Here is a 27,079-nt window from a genome sequence, read left to right on the forward strand (position 1 = left end):
CAATGGATTTTAATCACTAGTGTCTCCCAAGTCATAAGAAGGTGAGTTCCTAGAAACTCTCCCACTACGACAAGGTACCGTGAATTATGTCTAAGAAAACTAAATGGTATTGATCTCTTCGGTTGTGACAAGACAACGAGGCGGTGGGATCATCATATGTCATATAAGATGATAGAACACTTTTGGAATCAAGACTTAAGTATCTCCTTTATTTGCATTTACTTGTTTTTCGGACTTAGTCATTTTCTTAGAAAAGTAGTATTTGTTTGAACAAACACTTTCTTATCAATTGACAATGGGATGGTCCACCCCTAATCACTTAGAATAGCTAAGAAACCATGGTTAACGAGTTCTAGCTTTTCTTAAGATTTTGATTAGGTCATCCATGAATCTAGTAATGATTTACATTAAGTATACAACCATTACATCATTACGAAATTGTATTACCATAGAAGGAATTAGGCAATGACTAGTAACTAATCATCAACATGCAACTTGAAATTTCTTGGGAGGTAAGTTTGGATATAATTCAAAAATCAATTTAATGATCTTTGAACCACTAACTATTTCTCCACCCCTATCAGTTCGCAAGATCTTTAACCACTTACCTTAATGGTGTTTCACCATTGCTAGAAATTTAGAAATTTTTCAACCATTTCAAATTTCTTTGCATAAGGTATAATCTAGAGTTATCGTTTTAAGAATACAACGAAAAACTCATATCCACCCCGAATGTACATTCATGCGAATGAGATGAACTACTTTCGAGTGGATATAGGCATATTAACTCTTTGCAGAGATTGATCTTGTCAAATCCACTATGAACAAGATACAAATGCCATAGATTAAGAAAATGTGGTAATGTCTATGATGACATAGGTTTAGTTACATCAAAGAGTTCTTAGAATACTTCAAGTGGATCCCGGTCACGTAATACCTAACTCACATTCCATACAGCTTTTAATCCATTAATAAAAGATGGATATTAAACACTTGAGAAAGTGTAAGCGTATTGTATTACCGGAATTAGAAATTTAAGAAAATTTCTATTTGGAATCTAAAATTAAAGTCAAAGACTTAAATTCAACCAAATTTAATGAGTAATTCTTTCTTGGACCACCACTACTAATACAAACTCTAAGTCAGATTTGCCCATACAAGTAGGAGATTTCTAAGATTGAGGATTTATATCAATTGGGAATAGAATTTCGGGGTTATAATCATATGCGTCATTTAATTTCTTAAGAGAAAATATAATGACATGAAATGATTCATAGACCATTCATCCAATGATATATTTGAAAGCTAATTCGAAATGAATAAGCTAAGAGGAATTAGGATAATTTCGTTTAAAATAAGAATCCAACGATGCTTCGATTAGCGAAAGTCAAAGTAATCTTATTTATATAATCTTCTTGTTTCATATCGTAAAAATACTAGTCTAAGGTGTCATCAATTGATGAACAGCTAGATGTCGCATATACAATATTTATCTTTCGAGATCTAACACTATTATGTATGTCTAATGGTGAAAATCCACTAGGGATTTATCTCATTAGATAAACAAGCCAAGTTAGACCAACAATGAAGATTCGAAATTAAACTACAACTTAATAACAGAAAATAACATGGTTCAATATAAATTCATACACAATTCAGAAATTATAAACATATAGCAAGTAGGAATGACAAGTGAAAATACTAAAACTTACAATCCTAAATAATTTCCAAGGTTTTCAACAAACTGATATCAGTGTCCCGTTTAGGCGAGAGTCAAAGCTACCATTCATTGAATAGAGTTGTCAGCTCGTCTAAAATGTTAAACATTCTAGCAACCTTTTATTCGATCAAGATTGGAATTCAGCGTTGTCCGTTTAGGCGAGAGTCAAGGCAATTCTATCTTATGAGCTTCCACCATTGTTTCATAATTTGCAAGTCAAGTATGGTCGCCACCATTAGGGTGATCCATACCATACAAAACACTTACAAACTACTTATCATGCGAGGTTAAACGGTGCGAAATTGCTAATGAACGTTCCTCCATTAGGGAGGATTACTCACTAAAACAAACGCGGTGTAAAACCCACAATGGAGATCGAATGTCTCTTGATAATAAAGCTCATTATTTAAAAAGAGTTGTATTTTCTTTTATTCTCTTTATTTATTCTATTTATTTTAAATATATATTTATTTAATTAAAATTTCCAATTTAGAATGAAAAATTCTAAATATAAATTTTAATTTAATATTTATAAATTTTACTTAGATGGATATGAAAATAATATGAATTATTTCCATCTTAGTAATAATTTCCAATAAATATTTAGAAAAAAATATTTAAGTTGTTACAAAATTAATTTAAATTAATTTACAACTCAAATTTAATTTTCTATAAATATATATTGCATTTCGAAAAATTAAAGTATATAAGAATACAATTTTCGAAAAATGCATATTAAAATAAAAAATAAATCCTGGAAAAATTATTCTAATTTAATGTTGGCCCAAAATTAATAAAATTAATTTACAACAAAAAATATAATTTTCCTATTTAATTAAATATATAAGAAAAATTTCAAATATTTAAGTATGATGATGAAAATCAACTTAAATATTAATTTTCTATTTAATTAAATACACTAAAAAAATACTTCAAGCAAAAATATCACCTATCTAGATTTTCCTTTGACTAATTAATTCAATTTCTAATAATATACTTTAATTCAATTTATTTTAAATTAATCAATAAATGAAAAAATCATTGATTTAAGTTGATCCAAGAATTAATTAAAATAATTAATTTACAACTTAATCTATTTTTCAAGATAAAATTCGAAATTCTAGCATTTAAGAAATGCAATTTCGAAAATTGATTAATAAAATAAAGAAAAAATATATTTTGAAAATTATTTAAATTTAGTTGAAAAATTAAATTTCAACTAAAAATAATTTTCTATTTAATTAAATGTCATGAAAAAGAAATATTTAAGTATGATGATAAAATCAACTTAGATATTTAATTTTCAAATTAATTAAATGTATTAAATTTAAGAAATAAATAATTAAGTGTAGAGAAGGCTTAATTATTAATCTCTAGTTTAATACTAGGAAAAAATATATTTAAAATAAATTGTACCAAAATTAATTAATAAATAATTAATTTCACAATTTATAATATTTTCCTATTTAATATTAGAAATAATAAGTAGTCTAGAAATAACTATCTAGAAAATATCTTATTTGACTAAGTATCTTTTCCACAAAATTTGAAAAAATATCTAATTTAAGTTGTACTAGAAAAATCTAGAACTTAAATATTTTCAAATTTAAATTTAATTAAATATCAAAAATTAAGTTGTAACCACTTAATTTGAAAATATTCCATTTTAGGTTAATATTTGAAAAGATATTAACTTAAAAAAATATCTAAAGAATCTTAATAACCAATGCCTAAAATTCCTCAACTTAATTTTGAAATTTTGAATTCAAAAGATATTCAGATTTAAGTTGGTTAGTTGAAGATAACTAAATATCAACTTAAATAGGAATATTTAATGAAAAATTTAAATTAAGTTCCAGAAAGAATCTAGATGGTTATAATTCTATATTTAATTAAATACAAGAAAATACATATAGTTTAGCTTAGAATATAAAATTCCTTAAACTATATTTTTCTTAAATTAATTTCAAAATAAATGAAATTAATTATGTTGCTAATCAATTTTATTAGGTTAAACTAGTTTAATTAACCTAGTACGATCATTCAAATCGAGCAAATGGGCCTTCACAATTGGGGTGGTTTGTGTGAGGGGTGCTGGGTTCAGTATGTCGTACCCACTTCTATGGCTCCCAACTCTCACACAAGGCCCAAAAGAGAGGAATTTAACCTTAATAAGAACAATTGTTATTAATTGAATAAGCCCAAAACTAAATGGGCCTAAATAAAATCTATCAATGACTATGACATTTTATTTAGCAACATTAACCTATATGCATCTATAATAAAATTAAACACATAGGCTCACACAAGCACACTTTGGATGGGTCCTATCATGTTGCTAGGTCATACACAGATGAAAGAAGATTGTAAAATTTACCTGTTACAAATTATTAACTTGACCAAGGGAGCCATCAGATCATTAGATGCGGCAAAAAGTAACCATGGCTATTTGCAATCAAGTAATAATAGGTTTTAAAAACTTACACATAAGCTAAAACACATACTCCTGCAACAAGGTTAGTTGGATAGTTGGATGTAGGATTTATTTAATTTTAAATTAAATATTTAATTTCGAAAATAATTAATTAAATAAAAAAATAATTTTTCGAAAAATTTAAAAAAAAATTTGAAAAATTCGAAATTTTTTTTTTTTTTAAAAAAAAATAAAATTTAAAATTAAACCTACAATTTTTGAAAAATTAGGTTTCAACCAACCTAAATATCATTTCAAAAAAATTTGCTAACTACTTTTAAATTTTAAATGTTATTTTATAAATAAAAATTAAATAAAAAATTAGAAAAGATAAATAAATATCTTTTTCAAATTTTAAATTTAATTTAAATAAATAAAATAACAAAATTTAAAAAAATTAGCAAAATATCTTATATCATTTAAAAATTACATAATTATAAATATCTTATTTTTAAATTTAAAATAAGATAAGATATAATCAAATTTTAAAATAAGATAGATTTTTAAGCAAAAAGATAAATACTAATTCTATTCGAATTCAAATTACACTAATATCTTGAATTAATTTAAAAAAAAATTAAATTAATTCAAAATGATAATTAGAATTGAATTAGGAATAGTAATAGTATATATACAAAAAATTCCATGAAAAAGTATGAAAAATTGAAGAAAAAGGAAAAAATCCGAAACTGTACGGACAGTTCTGCGATCGCAGGAAACTATCAAGACAAATTTGATTTTGTCAAATCTTCAAAAAATCATAACTAATTCAAATAAAATCCAAATTGAGTTCTGTAAAAGGCTAACTTGCTTAATTTTTTCCATACTATCCAATAAAAATAATTCCAGAAACGAAATCACAATTATTTTTCACGAAAATTTCACAAACATCAATCAATCATCAAATAACACTCAATACAACATGATACCATCCAAAGAACATACAAACAATCGTTTTAAAGTCCAAATTTCTTGCAAGTAAATCAATTACCATGGCTCTGAGGCCAGTTGTTGGAATTATTTTACCAGGATCTTAGATCTACTCACAAGTATGTTTATTAACATCCTAAATATGAACTTTCTAAAACGATGAAATAAACACATATAAAGTTTAGGAAACCTTACATTGGGTGCAGCGGAATATAATGACTCCTTCCGTTCAGATATCTAGCCCTTGATTCCTTTCTGTAGCAGAGCATTATCAATATCTGAACCTGGATCTCTTTCTCTGAATCCTTGATGCTGAATCTCCTTTGCTGATGATCTTTCTTCACGATCTTCCTCACTATGATTGAGGTATCACTTGATGTGTGTGGGCACTACTCTAATCACTAAGAGAGGTTCGAAATATTGAGGAAGAAAAGAGAGAGAGAGTGGCGGCTAGAGAAGAGAGTGGAGGCTCAGGTTTTTCTGATTCAGAAAGTGTAATTTTCCTGAAGCCTTCACTATCTATTTATAGCATTCCTCTAGGGCTTGATTTGAATTATATGGCATTAAAATAATGAAAAAATCATTTAAAAAAGATGACATAAGTGGCCGGCCCTAGGCTAGGTGGACTGGGCCTTATTTTTGCAATTTTGCAATTTTACCACTTTTGTATCTGATTTTCTCAAAAATGCCAATTTCCTAATTCAATCATTTAAATGCCAATTCTAACTATTTAATAACTATAAATAATTATTAAATAATATTGTCATTTATCATATTTATTAATTGCACCATACAAAGTATCATAATTAACAAATATGCCCCTGTTAACTCTTTCTTTACAATTTCGCCCTTACTTAGTGAAAATTTCACAAATAGACATAGTCTAATTTGTGAATTATAATTGATTAATCAAAACCAATTACATGAGTCTTACAAGCAACATTATCTCAACTAGTGGGGGGACCATGGGTCTATATAACCGAGCTTCCAATAAGTAGATCAAGAATTTAGCACTAAAATTCACTAACTTATTAATTCTTCGTTGAATCCACGCATAGAACTCAGAATTGCACTCTCAGTATATAGAATGCTCTATATGTTCCACCATATAGACACATCATTAGTTATCCATTGTTATAATCCTAATGTGATCAATGATCCTCTATATGAATGATCTACACTGTAAAGGGATTAAATTACCGTTACACCCTACAATGTATTTATTCCTTAAAACACTTGACCCCGTATAAATGATATTTCAGCTAATGTGAAATGAGTACTCCACCATTTATGTTCTTTTGGTCAAGCTCGAAGGAGGTCATCCTTTGCTTACTACTCGCCAGATAGAAGCTATAGATTCCATGTTTATGATAGCGCTCCCACTCAATTGCACTACCGTGTTCCCAAAATGTACGTATCACCCTGACCTAAAAGTAGGCTTAACTAACAAATCAAAGAACACGAATAGCCTTTCAAGATTGAGCCTAATCATATCAGGATTAAGATCATTTAATCTAGGATCAACTAGGCGATATTGACTTGAATAGATATTACGGTAGGTTTAATAAATCTAAGTCAAAGTTCAATATCGGTCCCTTCCGATGCATACTCCATGCATCCAACCTGAGCTTTACTTTAACCAATGTTCTGGAAAGAACATAGTATTTCTCCAAATACAAGTAAACTCTGTTGTAGATTATCATATCAGTAAAACCCTGTGTCTGATAAATCTAGGAAACTTTATTCACATAGTCATGTTTACTTTCCAATGTGTTGACGGCACAATAAACAGGATCAAGTATGTGAAAAGGGTTTCAGATGAATTTATACATTATGTACATATAATCATGAAATAAATCATGTGAACCATGCAACATTAAATGTTATTTCTGATCTATATTAATAAGTAAATCTGATTATATTGAAATGAGTTTTATTTAGGGCATAAAACCCAACAGTAGTTGCCTATAAATAGAAAGTGATGGCTCAGTCACATAACATGCTTTCATTAGTAATCTGACAGAAATTTCTCTCTTTAGAAAACTGAGCCTTCCCCACTTTCTATACCTGGCCGAAATCATCCCTTTCTTTTCCCTTCATCAATTTCGTGACCCTAGTGAAAGAGTAAGTGCCCACACACAGCAAGCAGTAACTCAATCATAGATTGGAAGACTGTGAAGGATCAAACTTGAAGAAGAAGGACATTCGGGCTCAGATCTTGATTATACTCTGCTACAGAAAGGATACAAGGGTTAGAGATCTGAGTGGAAGGAGACATTAATTTCGCTGCATCAATGTAAGGTTTTCTTAACACTATATGTGTTTAATTTATCGTTTTAGAAAGTTCATATTTTGGGTATTTAAACAACATACTTGTGAGTAGATCTAAGATCCTGGTAAAATAATTTCCAACACTTATGGCATAAAGACTTAGCAAATATTGTGAATCGCTTGATCCACGTGTCCTTATCTGGTTGGTCCATGTATATTGGGCAAAATCAGGGGCAACATTTACCCCCCAAGCCTTGTTCTTTTGAAAAATGAAACAAGGCTTGTTCAAGTGCCTCTGATTGACTCCTCGGTTTCCTGGCTCGAGCCTTGAGCGCGTGAGGGTGTATTTAATGATGGCTTTTAATGCTGCAATTCACTTTTTGCAGGGGTCGATTCGTTTCGCGCCCATTGATTGATACGACGCATTAATGGTGTCAGACGGATACTCAAGCGTTTCCACCGCCTTTATTGCAAATCGATCTGGTCCGTTGATCTTTGAGCATTTGAATCGTGCGCTTCCCCCACCGTTCGATTGGTAGGTGATGACGCCTGTTCCTCATGCATTTTTGCCTATAAAAGCCACCACCTTTTCTTCATTTCGGTTACTTCCCATTTCTTGCCAACTTTGCTCAAATTTCCTAGAGAGAAAATTCTCAGACCTAAAACAAGGCCTTTAAACACTTTGCGATTTTCCCCAGTTCTTCTTCGCTCGTTGCTATCAGTCCTTCTTGTCTCTGTTCGACTCACAGCAGGACCCCCAGTTTCAACACTTCATCGTAAGTTCTTTGCACCCTTTGCTTTATTATTGAATGGCATGCTATTACTTATCTGTTTGTCCTTGTCTGGGTCTGTATTCGAAGTTTCTGGGCATGCAAATGTTTAAATCCTTCATATAATCGGTTTGAGTTTACTGCTCTAGTGATAGGGTTGCTGTTGTCACGCCTCTATTGTTATTATTTTTTTTTTTTGTAGAAGGCCATACGTTCTTCGTATAATGGTTGCTTAGGGCATAGGACATACTTTTTTCTTTCTATTTTCTTTAACGCGTAAGGCCGTCTTCTGTGAATATATTGCACCCGACTCTTGTCCAGGGAATCCTCCCAGGGTTTCCTGTATGACACGTGTCCGGAGGGGGCCTCTTTCCAGCGGTTAGGGGACCCCCATTCCCTTTTTCTTAATTTAGGGTTTGGTATGGGGCCTAACTGCTGGAATCTTACTCTTTTTACAGAATCGAAAAATGTCTTCTTCTAGCTCAAAGTCATCGAAGAAAAGTGGTAAGCGCCTGGCTACCCTTGAGGAGGTCTCCCTGGGACCCGTTGCCCAGGAGGGGTACAAGTCCCGGGCGACCGGATGGGAAGCGGCCGAGCTTTACTCCACTCTTACCTGTCCCCATCAGTTGGAGAACATTGTGGAGGTTGCTGAGATCAAGCCTTCCACATCAGGGACCTAACATCGGCCACCTCGCGACGCGGAGACGCCCAACCATAACTACGGCGATTTCGGGGCCTGGAGCTAGACGCATCTGATGGCTGGGGCCATGCTTCCTCTTCAAGATTATTTTGTTAATTTTTTAGTTTTTGTCGGCCTTGCGCCATACCAACTTATTCCCCAAGCATACCGCCTGCTTTCAGGCTTATTTATTTTTTATTCCGCCCGGGGATGGGGATCTCCCCGCCCGGCGGAAATTTTGTATTTTTATGAACTTGTTTCCGTCCCCAAAAAGGGAGACAAACTTAAGGATGGTTTTTATGGGTTCCGGGCCCACCCTGCTAACGAAGGGGTGGTCCCGTATAACAGGCAAACTCACGTTAAGGAGTATCGCCATCATTTTTTCTTCTCCTCCGGATTCCAGGCAGTGGACCATCCGGAGCTCCTTACTGAGTGGGTGACGATTCCTCCCTATGAACGGATTGCACCTACTCAGGCCTTTCTTCGGAGGGCCCAGGCCTTTGCCTCTTACGACCGGGCTGATCTTGACGTCGGGGGTCTGGTCACTACGGAGAACTGCAGGAAGGCGAAACTCATCCTTCCGCATCAATCTGTGGAGGACTCTAACCTTTCTCGGGTAATCTGTCCCAACGTGAGGGCACCGGTCGCGGAGAAGACCTTCTGGGACGAGATCATTGCCACGGCAGAGAAGAAGTACCAGGAGTATCTCTACCGGAAGGCCCAGGAGAAGGCGTACTCTAAGGCCCAGGCGGCTTCCGGGAAGGCACTTCGCGTGGGGAGCCCGATGGAGAGAAGGAGTCAGGCGATTGCCGGGAAGCCCCTTCACATTCGGGATTCAACAGAGAGAAGGGCTCCCGGGCCACAGCCTTCGGCTCAGGAGCCGAACACTGGGGCTCCTGGTGCCAGCTCTTCCGGCGCCGGTGGTAAGTCTCCTTTGGTAGTTCATTATGTTCCTTCTATTGGCGAGTATGCCAGTGTTAGGCCCGTAGGGTTCGACGAGCGCCTTTATAGATTTAGGATGCCCTCGACCCGGTGGGGGGATCATTTGAAGGAATTTTATTTTTCAAACTTAGGAGATTTCCTAGGTCGGTCCCGGATGGGTTCCGGTCCTCCGGAGCCCGTTCCCTTAGGTCCTTCAGCTTACATTACATCCAGCTGGTTCCGGCCTTCGGACAGCTATCTCGGAGATGATGCTGCCAGCATCGAAATTCGTAACTTTGCTAGGGCCGAATTAGAGAGTCAGGGTAGGACTAGCTTGCTTGTCATATCTTGTGTTGGTGGCTTCCCACGGATGTTCTTACACTTGCTTTCTTTTGTTGTAGCAGGTGCTTCTATGGACGCCATTTTGGCCGAACTTGCTGGGGTTCACACTCCTGAGGCTCCTCCTGCCTTTACTTCTTCCCCGATGGCCCCCGCTTTAAAGATTTCTTCCAGCGCTCCTCCAGAAACTATTGATTTAGTGGATGACGAGGAGGTGCTGCCGGGAGAAGGTCAAGAAAAGCAATGGGGCTTTTCTGAGGAAGTTGAAGAAGGTGTAGGAGGGCTCCGGGCTCTTCCTGAGGAAGTTGAAGAAAGTGGAGAAGAGCAAGAGATTGCTCTGATTCGCAAGCGTAAAGGCAAAATGATTGCCCAGGAGGAGCCCAAGCGGCCTCGGAGGCCTGATACTCCGGCCCACGGTCTTGATGGTGGGGTCTCTCCCATGGAAGAGCATACTGCCCCTCCCAACATTGTGCTGACTCCAGTTCCTGGAGACGAGGCGAGACAGGAGCTCCGGATAGCTAAACACATCTACGCCATGGATGAATACTCCCGGGGGTATGCTGAGGTGGAAGCCCTTAGGAGGGTTCTGCGGGTTGAGGTGAAAGACACCATCAACAACCCGGAGTACCAGGATCCGTGGGACCTAAATTTGGACCCCCTATCGGACTGGTTTCGTCGCTTCCTTGGGCCCACCTTAGCTCCCTTTGCTGCGGAGATGACTGGCGAGTTCGCGTCTCAGCTTACCCGGTGCGCGCCTAAGCGGTTTGCTACCTGTGCATCCCTAAACTCCATCTTCCAAGTCCAGGATCTCAGCCACTCCCTCACTGTGGTAAGTGTTTTGTAATTTTGTTTTTCCCCTTATTCTTTTTTGGAGATTCTTTCTTATACTTGTATTGTTGTTTAGCTTGCTGCTGAAGCTGGCCGCCTCTCCAAGAACATAATCAACCATGGCTTCGTCATGTCTGATTTTGGGGACGTGAATGAAGTCAGGAACGTTCTTCAGGATCTTACTGCGGAGAGGCAGCTTTACCAAGAGGCTGCTGAGCGCCGGGAGGCCGCTGCCAAAGCCAATGAGGAGGAGGCTAAGCGGAGGGAAGCCCAGGCGGAGGCGATGATCCGGGATGAGGCCTTGCGAAGAGACAGGCTGGAGGCCAAGCACCAAGAGGAGCTAAGGGCGGAAGGTGAGGCCGCTGCAAAGGCCAGGCGGGAGCTTCAGGAGGCCAGGGAAACCTTGGACGAGATGGTTGCCAAGGTGAGATCCTTAGAGGAAACTCACCAGGCAAACTTAGAGTCCAGGGCCGCTCTGGCCGCGGAGCTTAAGGAGCTCAGGGACTTCAAGGAACAAGCCTCAAAGAAGGAAAAAAGGGTTGAGCTTCTTTCTCTCGTTTCCTGCGGCCGGTGCCCTAAGCGCTTCGATGATGGCGTCTTCATGGCTTGGTCTACCAATGACCAAAATATCAAGCTTACCTTCTACCCCAAACCTGAGGAGATGATCGCCAAATTTTGGGAGAAGAAGAAGAAGCTTGATGCCATGGTGGAGGCACACATCGGACCTCGTCTCCCTCTGCGCATTGATTAGGCCGCTCGAGATTAACCCAATACAACTAGGATTTCACCCACTTCTCTTATTATTATTTTTTCTTTTATATATATTTGTTTATATACAGCTACTTTGGGACAATACATTTATATAGCTGTTTTTATTTTGAGGGGAGACAATTTCTAAGGCCTGTCCCCGGGCCATTTGTATATATTTCGACCTGCCCTTTAGGGCTAGGATATTTATACGTGATCTTTTTTGATGCACATATTTCTCTTTTTGACCTGTCCTTTGGATCAGGATTTTTATACTTATGCTTTTTATTTTTGTGCATACTCTTTTTGACCTGCCCTTTGGGTCAGGATATTTTACTTAGTTTGTTTTCTGTCTGTCCGTGCGGTATACCCTAGTACCCCCCTGAGTGGCATAGAAACTTTGTTTTTAAGGCACTCAGTTTTATTTACCTGTGGAGGAAGTATACATTTAGACGGTACAAACTCTTTAAACAAAGTCTAAGTTACATTCTTGGCTATTGGTAATATTTTCTGAGGTGATCGGCATTCCAGGCTCTTGGCACAATGGTTCCATCCATTCTTTTTAGCTTGTAAGTGCCTGAGCCGATTTCGTCCTCGATTTCATATGGTCCTTCCCAATTTGGCCCAAGTACCCCCACTCCGGGTTCCTGGGTGGCTGGGAAGACTCTTCTTAGGACCATATCTCCAATAGCGAATTTTCTGTTTTTAACTTTAGAGTTAAAATACTTGCTCACCTTCTTTTGATAAGCTGCCATCCGTATTTGAGACTCGTCCCGGAGTTCTTCAACTTGATCTAAGGCCTCTTGAAGCAAAGCTTGATTCGTGGCTGGATCGTAAGTCGTTCTCCTGTGGGACGGGAATAACGTTTCTACCGGGACCATCGCTTCACAACCGTACGCCATTGAAAAAGGCGAGTGGCCGGTTGTGGTTCTGGGGGTCGTCCGGTAGGCCCATAACACTCTTGGCAACTCTTCAGGCCAGTTGTTTTTGCAGGCCAGCAGCTTTTTCTTCAAGGTGACCTTTAGGATTTTATTGACTGCTTCCGCTTGACCGTTTGTTTGAGGTCTGGCCACCGCGGAGAAGCTTTTCACTACTCCGTGTTGGTTGCAGAAGTCAGTAAATTCCTCGCAATCGAATTGCTTTCCATTGTCAGAGACTATTTTGTGAGGCAAGCCATATCGACACACTATGTTTTTGATAACAAAGTCCAGTGCTTTTTTAGCAGTTATGGTCTTCATGGGCTCAGCCTCCGTCCATTTGGTGAAGTAGTCTACTGCTACTATTGCATACTTTACTCCTCATTTTCCTGTTGGCAGGGACCCAATAAGATCTATTCCCCATACCGTGAAGGGCCAAGGACTAGTCATTAGGGTGATTTCATTTGGAGGAGCTCTCAGTATGTTCGCGAACCTTTGACACGAATCACACTTTTGGACGTAGTCTATGCAATCTCTTTTCATTGTTGGCCAGAAGTACCCCTATCTCAATATTTTCTTTGAGAGACTGGGTCCTCCCGTATGATCTCCGTAGAACCCTTCATGGACCTCTAGCATGATTTGTCTAGCTTCAGGGTCCGATACACACCTTAAATAAGGCATGCTGAGTCCTCTTCGGTAGAGAATTTGATCCATCATTACATAACGATGAGCCTGATACTGAATCTTTCAAGACAGTGCCCTTTCTCGGGGCAACTCACCTTTTGTTATGTACTTTATGATGGGGACCATCCAGTTGGGTTCTTGCCCAACCGTTATCGTGGTCTCTTTTATTTTGATGCTTGGCTTTGCCAAGCGTTCCACTGGTACTACCCCCAACTCTTCGATTTCGCTATCTGAGGCTAGCTTAGCCAGACAGTCCGCGTGAGCATTCTTTTCCCGGGGGATTCTTTCTATTTTGTAGTCCGTGAACTCGTGGAGTAGGTCCCGGACTATTGTTACCTACGTGGCCATTCGCTCGCCGCGTGTTTGGTATTCTCCGGATACCTGGTTTACGACCAGTTGGGAGTCACTATAGACTTCCACTCTTTTGGCTCCCACGGCTTTTGCTAATTTCAGTCCTGCTATTAGGGCTTCATATTCGACCTCATTGTTTGAAGCTGCGAAGTCGAACCGTAGGGCCGCCTGGAGTCGCAGTTCGGTTGGTGATATCATTGCTACTCCGGCTCCGGACCCATTTTCATTGGAGGCTCCGTCTACAAATACCCTCCAGGTGGGGATTGGCGGTACCGGCATATTCGCGGTAGCCTCGGCTTCGTTGCATTCAGTAATGAAGTCCGTCAAGGCTTGGCCTTTTATAGAAATTCGGGGTATGTAGTGCAAGTCAAATTGACTTAGCTCCATTTCCCACTTGAGGAGCCTTCCGGATGCTTCAGGTTTTTGGAGGACTTGCCGGAGCGGGTGGTTGGTCAGTATCTTGATCGGATGTGCTTGGAAGTAAGGTCTCAATTTCCTTGACGCCATCAGGAGGCAAAAAACCAGCTTTTCAATGACTGGGTATCTTGTTTCGGCTCCTATCATGCGCTTACTGACGTAGTACACAGGATGCTGAGTTTTCTCTTCTTCCCGGACTAGGGCAGCGCTGACCGCGTGTTCGGAGACCGCCAAATAAAGAAATAGGTCTTCTCCGAGAACAGGTTTTGATAGGATAGGAGGCTTGGCCATGTGCTCTTTTAGCTTCTTGAATGCCTCCTCGCACTCGTCCGACCATTCAAACTTTTGGCATTTCTTCAATATGTTGAAGAAGGGTATGCACTTGTCCGTGGACCGAGAGATGAAGCGGCTTAAGGCAGCTACCTTTCCAGTCAGGCTCTGCACATTTTTATGCTTTTTGGGAGATGGCATGCTCAGGAGAGCCTGGATTTTTTCCGGATTTGCCTCAATCCCTCTTTGACTGACGATGAAGCCCAGAAACTTTCCCGACTTGAACCCAAAGGTGCATTTCTTTGGGTTGAGCTTCATGCCGTATCTCCAGACCACTTCGAAGCATTCCTCTAAGTCGCTTGCATGGCTGTTGCATGCTTTGGATTTGACGAGCATGTCGTCTACGTAAACCTCCATATTTCGCCCCAGGAGGCCTTTAAACATCCGGTTAACCATTCTCTGATAGGTTGCTCCGGCGTTTTTCAGTCCGAAGGGCATGACTAAGTAACAGTATAACCCCTTATCGGTCCTGAAGCTAGTGCACTCCTGGTCTGCCGTATGCATCTTTATTTGATTGTACCCAGCATAGGCGTCCATGAAGGATAACAGTTTGAACCCAGAAGTGGCATCTACCATCTGATCGATCCTGGGCAGCGGGAAGCAGTCCTTCGGACAAGCCTTGTTTAGATCAGTGAAATCTATACAAACTCGCCAAGTTCCGTTCGGCTTGGGCACCAGGACCGGATTGGCCAGCCACTCCGGATATTATACGTCGCGGATCATGCCGTTAGTCAAAAGTTTGTCCACCTCTTTCTCCAGAGCTTTGGCTTTCACCGAGTCGAGCGGGCGTCGCTTTTGCTGGACAAGGGGCATGTCCGGATTGACATTGAGTATGTGGGTGATGACATGAGGGCTTATGCCAGTCATGTCTTCTTGGCGCCACGCAAAGATGTCGATGGCGCCCTTCAGTGTTTTTATTATTTTTTCTTTTTCCTCCGGATCTAGGTTCTTCCCCAACCGGAGTACTTTGGTGGAGTCGAGGTCGCACACTGATAATTCCTCGACATCCTCCATTGGTTCCACAATTCTTTCGGACCCCACACGGGGGTCTAACTCATCCTCTTCAGCCACTTCTGGCTCAACTGACTCCCGGACCATTAGCACGGGCAGGTGGGTTGCGACATTGTAACATTGTCTTGCTTCCCCCTAGTTTCCCCTCACCGTTCCGATCCCGGCCTCCCGGGTAGGGAACTTCAGGCACAGGTGCCGAATCGATGTGACTGCGCCAAAGTCTACCAAGGCCGGTCGGCCGAGGATCGCGTTGTAGGCTGTCGGACAGTCCACCACTACGAAAGTGCAGTATTTAAATGTGCTCTGGGGTGTCCGGGCACAAGGTGACTGGGAGCCTTACTTTTCCCATTGGGATAAGTGTCGTCCCGTTGAACCCTGTGAGCTGGGACCTACTAGGCGAGAGGTCCTGGTCCGTTAAGCCTATTGCGGTGAAGGCTTCCTTGAAGAGTAAGTTCACGGAACTTCCATTGTCAATTAAGACTCTGGCCACCACTTTATTTGCGATGGGGGTCTCTATGACCAATGGGTCATGATGAGGGAAGCACACTGTCTTGGCGTCTTCTTCCGTGAACGTGATGGGTTGGTCCATCAGCCGGGGCCTTTGAGCTGGGAGTTGGGTAACTTCCCACACCTCATTATGTTTCGCGGCCCATGCGTATCGCTTAAGCTCCTTGCGAGTAGTTCCTCCGATATGAGGACCTCCAGAGATCATGGCTACCCTCCCATTAGGCATGGGCGGCAGACCGGGGATGTGATGGGCGTCGCCCGTGGGAGCAGTTGGAGCTAATGCCCCTGCTGTACCCCCCGGTGTTCCCTGAGGCATACCCACAGTTGCGTGGCACGGATTAAGGTGGGGCAACCTATTTCTGATCCACTCGTAGAGGTGGCCTAACTAGATTAGATTTTCAATCTCGTCCTTGAGATTCTTACATTCATTGGTGCTATGACCGATGTCGTTGTGGTACTCGCATCTTTTGCTCGGATCTCTCCTGGACCTATCCTTGTACAACGATTGTGGCCTCCGGTAGTGTGTATTTTGCCTAGTAGCAAAGTACACACGCTCTTGGGAGTCCGACAACTCCGTGTATTGAGTATATTGGGGGGTGTACCCCCTTTTCTGGCGCTTCTCCCCCGTCCGGGTGCTACCCTTGGAGGACCTTTTACTCCTCGAGCCCTGGGAAGGGCCTGCCAGGCTAGTAGCCGGAGCAGAGTGCGAAGGAGTTTGTCCATTCATTCCGGAGGGGTTGCCGAAATGGGATGATGCTGGTGCCAAGGCCTGGCCCTGGCTATATCCGGGGGTAGCAGAGAACTGTATGCCACTTGTTTGTGGAGTTGCGGTCGGGGTCGTACCCGAGGGCGATACTCCGGGCATGTACCCTGCTATCCCGGTGGGATAGTATCCTCCGTAAGCCACGATTTGGGCTTCTTCGAGGTTGATATATTTTTGGACTCTCTTCTGGAAATCCTGAAGGCTAGCAGCTCCTTCTTGCTGCAGTTCATTCCAGAAAGGAGTCCCAGTGCGGATGCCTGCTTGGAGAAGTGCAAGCTGTTGTCCGTCGTCAACTTTCTTGGTTTTCGAGGCTTCCTCTTGGAACCTCTTTATATAATTCTTCAAGGTCTCGGTGGGAAGTTGCTTGATGTTAGTCAAGGCACTGACCTCCAGATTGACCTTTCTTGCGGCGACAAACTGTCTCTGGAAGTTGGTCTTTAGCTTGTTCCAGCAGCCCACGGATCCCGGTTCCAGTTTTTTGAACCATTCCTCCGCGGACCCACTTAGAGTAAGTGGGAAGCACAGACATTTGGCGTCATTGCTGACCCTCATGACCGTCATGACACGGTTGAACCGTGACAAGTGGTCGCTAGGATCGGAGTTCCCTGTATAAGCTGCCATTTCGGGCATCTTGAAGTTCTTAGGGAGCTCCGCCTCTAAGATGTGCTTAGCACATGGCTCCCGATCCTCGCTGTCTGAGTCGGAATCGTCTCCTTTCTGTCTCCGGGGGACTCGGGCAATGTCTTTTCGAAGTATGGCGAGTTCCGCCATGATTCCTTCATTTAACGTACCCGTGGAGGCAGCGGGTCCGTATCTTTTTTAGTCAAGGTGATCTCGGAGATCACCTTGGTTCCCATTGATTTGATTTCTCAGATCAACGGGAGGACACCTCTGTCCTCTTCTCCCTCTACCCCCGGGTTCTTGGTGCACGGAAACGCTTTTTCGGTCCTCTCGATCCTGAGGGCCAAAGCTCCCTTTTTGGGGCTTGCCCCTCTGCGGACCTTTCCCTTTAGGGAAATCTGAGCGGACCTTTCGCGGATCCTACGCCTTTTTCTTTCGCCTTGGGGTAGAAGTAGGGTTTTTTGTCTGGTTCCCTTAAGCAGGGTACCTTATAGGGCTAGGCTCCCTAGATTTCTGCTGTTGGGAACTAGGCGAAGACGTCGCTGGCTCCTTGCCAAGTCCAGCGGTCCTTGCCTTAGGGTGCACGTGAATGCCAGCTGCCTCCATGGCTTTTTGCATGGCCAGCATCACTTCTTGCATTTTCTGGTTTTGCACTTTCTGAGCTTCGATCTCGGCTTCGTGATCAATAGCTTTTTGTCTGAGAAGCACCAGTTCCGAGTAACTACCTTCGTCGTAGGCATACTCATCGAGGTTTCCCTCGTAGTCATCATCGGGGATTCCTTCCTCTTCCTCGGACCCCTCAGCTGCTCTTGAGGCTACATCTTCCTCATTCGGGTCTTGAGCATCTTCAAGAGGGCGAGGCTGACGAGTACTTCTAGTCTCCACCATGTTTGTGAAGTCAAGTGTTTGTTTAAAGTGGCTTTCTTCAGCTCTCAATGAAAGCACCAAAATATTGACCGAGGTTTTCGACAACTAATAAAATATTATAAAGTTACTGAGCTGTAAGAAAGTGAGAGAACGATTTTTACGTGGTTGGGGCGTTAATGAGCCTTAGTCCACGAGTCTTTGTTATTTATGGATGTCTTTAATACAGAGAATATATTTGGGAGAGTTTCACCCTTATAAATACAGAGAATGTTCTTGGTGAGTATTTACTCTACTTGCTCATATGCAGCCCAAGGTTCTCGATCCCATTTAATGAGTTTTGAGGGGGTATTTATAGTGTTTTTGGTGGGGTGATCCCTAGAATTATCCTTACAAGTGTATTTGTAAGTATCCATAAAGTTAGGTATTCCCAATGAATATACCATGGGTAATGCATGGTCAAATTCCTAGGTGCTGTAGGGTTTTTATGTGGAATGTCCTTATTGCCTTTTGATTGACGTGACTCTTCACAGTGTAGCCGTCGCTAGACTTAAATGATCATTACTGTGCCGCTGCTGGTTGGAGGTTGTGCCGTCAGACTTTATTGCGTGTAGCAGTCCCAACACGCTTCCTCCCATGCGGCATTTAATGCGACTTGATTGCTTAGGAGAAGCCTGACACCTCGCGGAGATGCCTTAGCGCTATTCGAGCTTCCGGGAGCATATGAAGTTCCATGTGCCTTCTCCGGGGGCTACGTCCTGGACGCTACCTTATGGCATAAAGACTTAGCAAATATTGTGAATTGCTTGATCCACGTGTCCTTATCTGGTTGGTCCACGTATATTGGGCAAAATCAGGGGCAACACTTATCTTTCAAGATTAAACGGTGCTAACTTGCTAATGAACGTTCCTCCATTAGGGAGGATTACTCACTAAAACAATAGCTATGTAAAACCAACAATGGAGATTGAATATCCTAATAATAATAAAGCTCATTATTTAATGAAAGTTGTATTTTCTTCTAATATTTATTTTAAATATATATTTAATTAAAATTTCTAATTTAGAATGAAAAATTCTAAATATAAATTTTAATGTAATATTTATAAATTATACTTAGATGGATATGAAAATAACGTGAATTATTTCCATCTTAGTAATAATTTCCATAAATATTTAGAAAAGTATTCAATTTAAGTTGTTTCAAAATTAATTTAAATTAATTTACAACTCAAATTTAATTTTCTATAAATATATATTTCATTTCGAAATATGAAGTGTATAAGAATACTACTTTCGAAAATGCTTTAAAATAAAATAAAAATAAATCCTGAAAAATTACTCTAATTTTATGTTGGCCCAAAATTAATAAAAGTTAATTTTCAACAAAAATATAATTTTCCTATTTAATTAAATATCTAAGAAAAATTTCAAATATTTAAGTATCATGATTAAGAATCAACTTAAATATTAATTTTCTATTTAATTAAATACACTAGAAAAATACTTCAAGCAAAACAGATAATATCTATCTAGACTTTCATGGACTAATTAATTCAATTTCTAATTATAATATATTTTAGTTCATTTATTTTAATTAATCATTAAATGAAAAAGTCATTGATTTAAGTTGGTCCAAAATAAATAATTTTCAACTTTAATCTATTTTTCAAATAAAATTCGAAATTTTTGCATCAAAATGATGCAATTTCGAAATTTTAGAAAAATGATTAATAAAATAAAATAAAATATATTTTGAAAATTATTCAGCTTTAAGTTATTCTGAAATAAGATTCCAAACTTAAGACAATTTTCAACTTTAATTAAGTAACATGAAATTAACAATATTTAAGTATCATGATGAAAATCAACTTAGATATTGAATTTTTAATTTAATTAAATGTATTAAATTCAAGAAATAAATAATTAAGTATAGAGGAAACTTAATTATTAATTCTAGTTTATTACTAGGTAAATATACTAATCTTAGATTGTACCAAAATTAATTATGAAACAATTAATTTCACAATCAATGATATTTTCCTATTTAATATTAGAAATAATAATTAGTATAAAAATAACTATCTAGAATATATATCATTAACTAAGTGTTTTTCTAAAAGTAACTTTAAAATATTAAAATGAAAAATAAATTTCATATATTTTAAAAGTTAATTATGTTGCTAATTCAATTTTAATTAGGTTAGACTAATATAATTAACCTAATACAATTATTTAAATAAGGCAAATGGGCCTTCACAATTGGGGTAGTTCATGTGAGGAGGAGCTGGGTTCAGTATGTCGTACCCACTTCTATTGGCCCCCAACTCTCACACAAGGCCCAAAAGAGAGGAATTTAACCTTTAAATAAATAATTATTATTCATTGAATAAGTCCAAATCTAATTGGGCTTAAATAAATTTACTTATGTCAAAATTTATTTTAGAAACCTAGTCCATTTACTTAGTAAAAATTTAAATGAGGTTCCTATATGCATCTAAGCCCAATAGCAAACATATAGGCTCACACAGGTCAAATGATTTGGATGGGCCCTATCATGTTACTAGGTTTACACAGATGAAAGAAGTATAAAAATTACCTGTTACAAATTATTTATAAGATCTATTGACAATTGGACTATGATTAAAATCAGATCATTGGATCTGTCAACAAGTTAATCATAGCAATTTAGATCAAATAAATAATAGGTTTGTTAAAAAAGTTTTGTATAAACAATATTAATAAACAAACATTGTCCATGTAACAGATGTGAAAATAAGATATTAATATAATTAAATTATTATTCTTAAACTAACCAAATAAAGGAAACTAATTTTAAAATATTTAGGTTTATTTGAATTAAATATTAAATAAGATCAATGTTTTGAAAGGAAAGAATCTTCAATATCACTTTCAGATCTTATAATTTAATAAAATAAGCCAATTTTAAAATAGATTTGGTTAGATAATTATTATTTTAGGAATAAAATAATAAATGAATAATACTTACCATAATTATATGTCAAAATATCTCAATTAAGCAATATTCAAATTTCTACAAAAATATCCAAGTTATTTAAATATTTAAGATATGATTTATAAATTTCCAATAAGAAAAAAAATGATATATATAGAAAAATATCATTTTTAAACTTATAATTTATAAATAATTAAATATTTAACAAAATAAAAAATTTGAATTTGAAAATATTATGGTAAGTATATCTATAAAAATATCTATGTTAATTTCAAATATATTAATTATTTAATTTGTCATATAAGATAATTTTAATATAATATTTTAAATAAAAAGATAAAGTTATCTTTAAATTTAAAATATGTCAAATATCAAACTATCTAATCTTATAATTAAATAATAAATAAATATTAAAGAAATTAACAAATTTTTAAATTTGACCATAATAGGAAATATTTAAAATTGGAAAAATTCCAAATTGAAAATATTTTAAAATTGGAAATATTTCAATTTAGAAATATTTAAAATTGGAAAAATGCATTTTGGGTAACAATCCCATGAAAAAATTGGATTTTTGGGAAAAAAAAACCCCAAAAATTCGCAATTTGTGGGGAACACCATTGAACCCCGATTTTCCAAAAATCATAACTCTTTCAATTTTTATCGGAATCGAGTTCCGTAAAAATGAAAAATTGCTCAATTTTTCACAAGGAATCCAAATAAAATATTTTAAAAAAATAAAAAAAAATATTTTTCATGGAAAAATTCGTACAACACAAACTTTCATCACATAAACACACAAACCAACATGAAACCATCCAAATCAACACAGAAACATATAAATCATCGTTTTAATTCATATTTCATGAAAGTAAATCATTACCATGGCTCTAGTGCCAGTTGTTGGAAATTATTTCACCAGGATCTAGATTTACTAACAAGTATGTTTGATTAACAACCTAATATGAATTCTAAAACAATGAAAAATAAACACATATAAAGTTTAGAAAACCTTACAGTGGGTGCAGCGGAATAATATGACTCCTTCCATTCAGATCTCTAGCCCTTAATTCCTTTCTGTAGCAGAGCATAATCAAGATCTGAATCTGGATCTTTTTTTCTCCTTCTTTGATGCAGATTTTCCATAGTCTTACATACTATGATTGAGATACCGCTTGATGTGTGTGGGCACTACTCATCACTCAAGGATTTTCGAAAATACAGAGAAGAAAAGAGAGAGAAGGTGGCGTGTGGCCTTTTTAGAAGGAAACTAATGTTCAAAGTTGTGTGTGTGTGTTTCCTGAAGCCAACACTTTCTATTTATAAAAAACCCTCTAGGTTTAGGTTAGAATTGTATGGCATTAAAATAATGGAAACTATAAATGGTATTTCTTGTGCATAGTGGCCGGCCATACAAAGGAATTGGGCCTCACTTTGCATCTTTCCCATTTTGTTATTTTCCATTCCCATTTTCTCAAAAAAGCCATTTTTCCAATTATTTAATAACTTAAAAATAATTATTAAATAATATTGCCATTTAATATATTTATTAATTTAGACATGTAAAGTCTCTTAATCAATAAATAAACCTAAAATCTCTTTTCTTTATAATTTCGCCCTTGCTTAGTGAAAATTCATAAAGTAGACATAGTCTAACTTTTAGAATTATAATTGATTAATTAAAATCAATTAACTGAGTCTTACAAGCAGTATGGTCTCAACTAGTGTGGGGACCATGGGTCTATATAACTGAGCTTCCAATAAGTCGAACCGAATTTACCAAGTAAATTCCCTAACTTATTAATTCCTCATTGAATCCACACTTAGAACTTGGAATTGCACTCTCAGTCATATAGAACGCTCTATATGTTCCATGATATAGACACGTCATTAGTTATCCATTGTTATAACCCTAATGTGATCAATGACCCTCTAATAGATGATCTACATTGAAAAGGCACTACTGTTACCGCTACACATTCAATGTATTTTATCCTTAAAACACTTAGCTCCGTATAAATGATATTTCAGCAAAGTGAAATGAGATCTCCACCATTGATTTCTGTTTAGCCAAACTCGAAGGATATCATCGTTTCACTTCTAAGTTCCTATAGAAGTTATAGATTCCATATTTATGGTAGCGCTCCCACTCAATTATACTGTCATGTTCCCAAAATGTACGTATCACCCTGACCCAAAAGTAGGCTTAACTAACAAATGAAAGAACATGTATAATACTCTTGAGATCGAACCTACCCATATCAGGATTAAGGTCATTTGATCTAGGATCAACAACTGATATTGAATTGGATAGATATTATGGTAAGTTTTAATATATCTAATCAAAGTTCAATATCGGTCCCTTCCGATGTATACTCCATACATCCGATACTGGTAAACTTTGCCAATGTCCTGGAAAGGACATAACACTTTTCCAAGGTGTAAGAATACGTATCGCTGATTATACCATGTCAGTCTAAATCCAGTGTTCTGACAAATCAGGGAATAAACTTTTGAACATATAATTAAGATTATATTCCACTGTGCTGACAACACTATAATCTTTAACAAACTCATATGTTCTGGACTTAAAAAGAATTCATACATTATATACATATAATCATGAAATAAATCATGTGAACCATGCAACATAAAATGTTATTTCTGATCTTTATTAATAAGTAAATCTGATTATATTGAATTGAGTTTTATTTAGGGCACAAAACCCAACAAAAACCATTGGTTTTACTTTGTGACAACACTGGAGCAATAGCCAATAGTGAAGAGCCTCGAAGCCATAAGAGAAGCAAACACATTGAGAGAATATACCACATCATCATGGAATATGTAGTAAGAAGGGACGTACTGGTAGAAAAAGTTGATACTGAAGACAACTTAGCTGATCCATTTACCAAAATCTTGATAGTCACTACATTTGAAAAGCACATAACAAATCTAGGATTAACTGAAATGTACTGATTGTTTTATGTTAGTGCAAGTGGGAGTTTGTTGGATTTTGTGCCCTAAATAAAACTCTATTTCAATGTAATCTTTTTATATTCATTTATCTATAAAGAAACAAATTTATTTCATTATTTGTTTAATGTGTTATTTGGTTCACGTGTTTATTTCATGATCATTTGTTTGATAAATAAATTCATCTGAATCCTTATCACATTGATATTCTTGTTTATTGTAATTTCAACACAGTGAAAAGTAATCAAGATTGTGTGATTAAATGTATTCCTACGATTTATCAGTACACAAGATTTAACTGATAGAATAATCTGCAATGCAGTTTACTTGCACCTTGAATAAGTGCTATGTCCTTTCCAGGGCATTGGTTAAAGTAAGCTTGGGTTGGATGTGTGGTGTATGCATCAAAAGGGACCGATATTGAACTTGGATAAGATATAATAAACTTACCGTAATATTTATGTAATTTAATATCACCTAGTTGATCTTAGATCAAATGATCTCAATCCTGAGATGGTTGGGTTCTAGTTCAGTTGTATTATTTATGTTCTTTAATCTGTTCGTTAAAGTCGACTAATGGATCTTCTCGTGACATATAGAGTAAGGACATCATAGTTCAATTGAGTGGGAACGCTAATCATAGACATGGAATCTATAGCTTCTATGTGGACATAGAAGTGAAATGATGATTTCCTTCGAACTTGGCTTAATAGAGATAAATGGTTGAGTACTCATTTAAGTAATTGTATTAGTTTACTGAAATATCATTTATAGGTAGCTAAGTGTTTTAAGGATAAAATACATTGAAGGGTGTAACGGTAAATTTGTCCCTACTCGATGTAGATCATCTGTAGAGGATCATTGATTATTAGGATTATAACAATGGATAATTCATAACGTATCTATATCGTGGAACATATAGAGTGCTCTATATAATTAAGAGTGCAATTCTGAATCTATAGTGGTGCAAGGAGAAATTAATAAGTTAGAGAATTTACTTGGTAAATTCTAGAGCTACTTATTGGAAGCTTGATTATATAGGCCCATTGTCCTCACACTAGGTGAGACAATAATGTTTGTAAGACTCATTTAATTGGTTTTAATTAATCAATTATAATTCTTAAATTATACTATGTCTTATTTATGAATTTTCACTAAGCAATGACTTAATTGTGAAGAAAAAAGATTTTAGGGTTTACTTGTTAATTAAGAGACTTTGTAAAGTCTAACTAATAAATAAGATAAATGACAATTTTATTTGATAATTAATTATAATTATTAAATAAATAATTTTGGCATTTATAAGATTAAAATTAAAAAAAAATATGGCATTTGTAAAATAAAAGATAAATAGTTGAAAAAAATGACAAAATTATAACTACTGGGACCCATTTACATGGACGACCACTTAAGGCTTATTTTTGCTATTAGTTTATCATTTTTTTATTCCATATAATTTAATCATAACCCTAGGTGAAATAGTTTAAAAGGAATAAGATGGTCTCATTATCCAATAATCTCTAATAACCTAGTTTACAATCTGTCAGACAACTAGAGCTCTTGAGATCTCCTTCTTCCTTCTTCTATTTTGAAATCTCCTTCATTGTTCTTCATTAAATTTCGAGCCTATAGTGAGTGAGTGCATGCTCACCCATAGCAAGTCTAGTACTCAATCATAGTGCCTAAGACTATGAAGAATCCAACACTTGAAGGAGAATCGGACTAAGATCTTGATAATACCTAGCGACAAAAAGTAACAAGGGTTAGAGATCTGAGTGGGAGGAGTCATATATTCCGCTGCAATCAATGTAAGGTTACTTAAACTTTATATGTGTTTAAATTCTACTATTTTAGAAATTCATATTTAGGATGTTAATAAACATACTTGTTAGTAAATCTAGATCCTGGTAAAATATATCCCAACAATAAACGTATAAATAAACAAATAAATGAAATCAAAGCTTCGAAAAGTAAAAAACAAAAGAAAAAAAAATCTCGAATGAATCAAAAAATAATAAATGTATTGATTATAAATTTTGAATGTAAAAAGAATAAATAAGTAAGTAATACACAATATTTACTTATCAAATATAACTCACAATCAATTATTAATATTTCTAATACAAAAATAAAATAAAAAATTATTTGAACTCCAGAATTGTTATGAAATGTAAATGTTAATGATATATAAAATGGGAATTTTTTTTCATACAGCTTTATTTTGGTAAAAATTTACTTATTTTGCTCTCATATACAAAATTAAAAAAAAAAAAAAACTCAATTTTTTTTCTTCAAAAATACAATCTCTACAATAACCTTTTCAAAATGGCTTTTCCAAATATTTATATCTGAAATCACCATGAACTCACCCAAATAATTCAAGATCTACTCCATAATCGACGTAGCTTCTCCAAACAACACCACTAACAATGTAGAAGCTTTTTTTGATCACCATGAATGTCGACGAGAAGCTTTTACCGACCACCATGAACTCCGGCAAGAAGCTTTTTCCGATCAGCCATGACAGCACGACCAACGATAGAGATTTCCATGAAAAGTTGACGAGAGAAGATCACGATTGAGGCAGATCTCCCTGAACGCTTAATTACTTGCCAAATTTTCTAGGTTTTTCTTAGTTAAAACAAATTTAATATTGATTAGTATGTTTGCTTTAATTATTTTCTTAATCAATTATTGTTGTTTAGTTGATTCACATATATTGGTGGTTTTAGTTCATAGATTTTAGTATTTTTTCGGTATTTTTCAAAAATCTGGGATGAAAACCAGTGAATTGAAGTTTCTGGGAAGTATAATGAGAATAATGAGTGTGTTTTAAAATTTCAAAATAAAATTATGTTGTTTTAACGTTGTTGTCATGTTTTTTTTTTTTTTGTTGTCCATGATCCTGAAATAAAAGATGTACAAAACATACAATAATAACACAAGATTAATGAGAAATTGATATAACTTTATTATTAAGAAC

Source organism: Cannabis sativa, chromosome 9 (genome assembly GCF_029168945.1).
Source record: "Cannabis sativa cultivar Pink pepper isolate KNU-18-1 chromosome 9, ASM2916894v1, whole genome shotgun sequence".
NCBI lineage: Eukaryota > Viridiplantae > Streptophyta > Magnoliopsida > Rosales > Cannabaceae > Cannabis > Cannabis sativa.